Genomic DNA, 5,516 nt, shown 5'->3' with positions numbered 1-5,516 from the left:
TTCACTCTCTTCTTTTACTTTCATCAAGAGGCTTTTTCGTTCCTCTTCACTTTCTGCCATAAGGGTGTCATCTGCATATCTGAGGTTACTGATATTTCTCCCAGCAATCTTGATTCCAGCTTGTGCTTCTTCCAGCCCAGCATTTCTCATGATGTACTCTGCATAGAAGTTAAATAAGCAGGGTGACAATATACAGCCTTGACATACTCCTTTTCCTATTTGGAACCAGTCTGTTGTTCCATGTCCAGTTCTAACTGTTGCTTCCTGACCTGCATACGGGTTTCTCAAGAGGCAGGTCAGGTGATCTGGTATGCCCATCTCTTGAAGAATTTTCCACAGTTTATTGTGATCCACACAGTCAAAGGCTTTGGCATAGTCAATAAAGCAGAAATAGATGTTTTTCTGGAACTCTCTTGCTTTTTCCATGATCCAGTGGATGTTGGCAATTTGATCTCTGGTTCCCCTGCCTTTTCTAAAGCCAGCTTGAACATCTGGAAGTTCACGGTTCACGTATTGCTGAAGCCTGGCTTGGAGAATTTTGAGCATTACTTTACTAGCATGTGAGATGAGTGCAATTGTGTGGTAGTTTGAGCATTCTTTGGCATTGCCTTTTTTGGGGATTGGAATGAAAACTGACCTTTTCCAGTCCTGTGGCCACTGCTGAATTTTCCAAATTTGCTGGCATATTGAGTGCAGCACTTTCACAGCATCATCTTTCAGTATTTGAAATGGCTCAACTGGAATTCCATCAGCTCCACTAGCTTTGTTTGTAGTGATGCTTTCTAAGGCCCACTTGACTTTACATTCCAGGATGTCTGGCTCTAGGTCAGTGATTACACCATCGTGATTATCTGGGTCGTGAAGATCTTTTTTGTACAGTTCTTCTGTGTATTCTTGCCACCTTTTCTTAATATCTTCTGCTTGTGTTAGGTCCATACCATTTCTGTCCTTTACCCAGCCCATCTTTGCATGAAATGTTCCCTTGGTATCTCTAATTTCGTGAAGAGATCTCTAGTCTTTCCCATTCTGTTGTTTTCCTCTATTTCTTTCCATTGATCTCTGAGGAAGGCTTTCTTATCTCTCCTTGCTATTCTTTGGAACTCTGCATTCAGATGCTTCTATCTTTCCTTTTCTCCTTTGCTTTTCACTTCTCTTCCTTTTGCAGCTATTTGTAAGGCCTCCTCATAGAGTCATTTTGCTTTTTTGCATTTCTTTTTCATGGGGATGATCTTGATCCCTGTCTCCTCTACAATGTCACGAACCTCCATCCATAGTTCATCAGGCACTCTGTCTATGAGATCTAGTCCCTTAAATCTATTTCTTACTTTCACTGTATAATCATAAGGGGTTTGATTTAGGTCATACCTGAATGGTCTAGTAGTTTTCCCCACTTTCTTCAATTTAAGTCTGAATTTGGCAATAAGGAGTTCATGATCTGAGCCACAGTCAGCTCCCAGTCTTGTTTTTGCTGACTGTATAGAGCTTCTCCATCTTTGGCTGCAAAGAATATGATCAATCTGACTTCAGTGTTGACCATCTGGTGATGTATATGTGTAGAGTCTTGTCTTGTGTTGTTGGAAGAGGGTGTTTGCTATGACCAGTGTGTTCTCTTGGCAAAATTCTATTAGCCTTTGCCCCACTTCATTTTGTACTCCAAGGCCAAAGTTGCCTGTTACTGCAGATATTTCTTGACTTCCTACTTTTGCATTCCAGTCCCCTATAATGAAAAGGACATCTTTTTTGGGTGTTAGTTCTAAAAGATCTTGTAGGTCTTCAAAGAACAGTTCAACTTCAGCTTCTTCAGCGTTACTCGTCAGGGCATAGGCTTGGATATGTGCCCGAGAGGAGCTACCCCATGCCCGAGGTCAGGGGAGGCAGCTGAGAAGAGCAACCCCATGTCCAAGGAGTGGCGGCTGCACGGGTGCAGGAGGGCCAAGAAGAGCTACTCCATGTTCAAGGTCAGGAGGGGTGGCCCTGAGGAGATACCCCTCATCCAAGGAAAGGAGGAGCGGCTGCGCTTTACTGGAGCAGCCATGAAGAGATAACCCACGTCCAAGGTAAGAGAAACCCAAGTAAGACGATAGGTGTTGTGAAAGGGCATCAGAGGGCAGACACACTGAAACCATAATCACAGAAACCTAGCCAATCTGATCACACAGACCACAGCCTTGTCTAACTCAGTGAAACTAAGCCATACTGTGTGGGGCCACCGAAGATGGGAGGGTCATGGTGGAGAGGTCTGACAGAATATGGTCCACTGGAGAAGGGAATGGCAAACCACTTCAGTATTCTTGCCTTGAGAACCCCATCAACAGTATGAAAAGGCAAAAAGATAGGACACTGAAAGATGAACTCCCCAGGTTGGTAGGTGCCCAATATGCTACTGGAGATCAGTGGAGAAATAACTCCAAAAGAATGAAGGGATGGAGCCAGAGCAAAAACAACACCCAGTTGTGTATGGGACTGGTGATAGAAGCAAGGTTCAATGCTGTAAAGAGCGATATTGCATAGGAACCTGGAATGTTAGGTCCATGAATCAAGGCAAATTGGAAGTGATCCAACAGAAAATGGCAAGAGTGAACGTCGACATTCTAGGCATCAGTGACTAAAATGGACTGGAATGGGCGAATTTAACTCCGATGACCATTATATCTACTACTGTGGGCAGGAATCCCTTAGAAGAAATGGAGTCGCCATCATGGTCAACAAAAGAGTCTGAAATGCAGTACTAGGATGAAATCTCAAAAATGACAGAATGATCTCTGTTTCCAAGGCAAACCATTCAATATCATGGTAATCCAAGGCCTCCTCAGACAACCATTTTGCCTTTTTGCATTTCTTTTTCTTGGGGATGTTCTTGATTATCTCCTCCTGTACAGTGTCACAAACCTCCATCCATAGTCCTTCAGGCACTCTGTCAGATCTAATCCCTATTTATCACTTCTGCTGTATAATCATAAGGGGTTTGATTTAGGTCATACCTGAATGGTCTAGTGGTTTTCCCTACTTTCTTCAATTTGTCTGAATTTGGCAATAAGGAGTTCATGATTTGAGCCACAGTCAGCTCCCGATCTTGTTTTTGCTGACTCTGTAAAGCTTCTCCATCTTCGGCTGCAAAGAATATAATCAATCTGACTTTGGTATTGACCACCTGGTGATGTCCATGTGGAGTCATCTTTTGTGTTGTTTGAAGTGGGTGTTTGCTATTACCAGTGCATTCTCTTGGAAAACTGTTAGCCTTTTCCCTGCTTCATTTTGTACTCCAAGGCCAAATTTGCCTGTTACTCCAGATATCTCTTAACTTCCTACTTTTGCATTCCAGTCCCCTATGATGAAAGGGACATGTTTTTTGGTGTTAGTTCTAGAAAGTCTTGTAGGTCATCATAGAACTGTTCAACTTCAGCTTCTTTGGCATTAGTGGTCAATGCCTTAGGTAATGTGTTTTGTGTTAACTTCAACTAGAAACACTTATCCAAGTATCTACTGTGTTTAACGCATTGGCTCTACAGCAGTGGACAGAACGGTCTCTGTTCTTATGGATTTGCATTCTTTTTGGAGAAGACAGACAATGAACAGGTGAGAGATGAGGAGTGCTCACCAAGAAATGTTAATCAGGGCTGGGAGATTAACAGTGATGGCAGGGGAGGGGTGACATTTTATCATGGGTGGATGTCTTGGGTACTACTACAGCGACTTCAAAAGGTGCCAAGCAGCTGCTAAATTGCTTAGGCTTTCCTCTGGAGAGTAGTCTGTTATTGCAGATAGGAAATTGGGTCTCTGTCTCCACTGTGGCCCATTCTATCAGCTTCTACCAGCCAAGATTTTAGTCAAGATCCCAGCCTGTGGCCCCCGTCAGTCAGCCTCCTCTCGCCTTGCGCCCCGTCCTGAAGTGAACTCATGGGGTTCTTGCTGCAGCTATGTTCCTGATGCCGCATTAGCTGTCCTGGCCTCGTTTTGCTCTTTTTTGTGAGTCAAACTGAAGAGGCTGCTGTTAAAACTATTTCTGGCAAATGAGGCTCAGACAGTGTTTGAACTGGGTTGAGAACCTGGAACAACAAAGAATACAGGAAACAAATCCATGGCTATATTGGCTGTATTATTGAAGAGCCGTTCTTGAGAATTTTCAGACACTGGAAGAGCCTGCTGCTTGCCCGGAAGATTCTATCTATAGGATGTTGATTTATTATTCTTTCAGTAGATCTACTCATTCCATAAACATTTATTCAATAAATAGCCTACTATAGCAATTGTTTTTGGAGGGTTCTACTCCTTCCTAAAATGTAGGACAGCTGGAATTTGTGAGATATTAATTGTTATCAATTGTTCATCCTTATCTGACTAAGCTTCAGCTTTTTGTCTGTGACAGTGTTTGATGAGGGGGATGGAGAGGAGAAGAGAATTTGAGTTTATAGAGAAACAGAAGGTTCAATGAGAAGGGCCATCTGGAATGCAGAACAAGAGACAAATTTTCATTTTTGATGAATACAAGAGTGTTTCTTTGATATTCACTGTCTTAGTATTTTAGCTCATGTTTCTGTACGAGTGTGATCTTCACAGTATTTAATAGCTGATATCACCCTGGATCCAGCTAATCTACTTAGACTGTGAACACCCAGGACTAGTGGACCCGAGGGGAGCTGCTGATGTCAGTGAGCCTCCATTCAACTTTTATTTCTTGGTTATGAAATAAGTTGAGAGGGGGTAAAGAAGGAATGACTCTTCAATAAGCAAACAAAACTGAAGCAAATATAATGACCTAAATAATGGGGTGCATCCTCCCTAGCCTTAGTCCTGAGGTCAGTTTTGCTAGCCACTTTTGCCTCTGTTGGAGAAGGCGATGGCACCCCACTCTGGTACTCTTGCCCGGAAAATCCCATGGACGGAGGAGCCTGGTAGGCTGCAGTCCATGGGGTCGCTACGAGTCGGGCACGACTGAGCGATTTCACTTTCACGCATTGGAGAAGGCAATAGCAGCTCACTCCAGTACTCTTGCCTGGAGAATCATAGGGACGGAGGAGCCTAGTGGGCTGCTGTCTATGGGGTCACACAGAGTCGGACACGACTGAAGCGACTTAGCAGTAGCAGTAGCAGTTTGCCTCTGTGGTAGCTTTCTTTCTCTTACATCATGTTTATTATTTTTGAATTTGTGACTGTCTTGAAAAAAATACAATGACTATTTAACAATAATTTTACTGGTGTTCTTAGTATAGGTAATGACTTTCATTTGTCATAAAATTTTCAATCTCAAGGATCTTTAAAAACTTACTTCATACATGAAGTTTTATATTTGATTTGCAATGAGAAGTGAAGATTATTCCCAGCACCCAAGTGGATGTTCAGTAAACATTTGTCGAATGAACATTTATGAAAGAGACACTGATGTATAGAACAGTCTTATGGACTCTGTGGGAGAGGGAGAGGGTGGGAAGATTTGGGAGAATGGCATTGAAACATGTAAAATATCATGTATGAAACGAGTTGCCAGTCCAGGTTCGATGCACGATACTGGATGCTTG

The sequence above is a fragment of the Bison bison genome, unplaced genomic scaffold (genome assembly GCF_000754665.1).
Source record: "Bison bison bison isolate TAMUID 2011002044 unplaced genomic scaffold, Bison_UMD1.0 scf7180017864279, whole genome shotgun sequence".
Taxonomy (NCBI): Eukaryota; Metazoa; Chordata; class Mammalia; order Artiodactyla; family Bovidae; genus Bison; species Bison bison.
Note: the sequence above shows the minus strand (reverse complement) of the source record.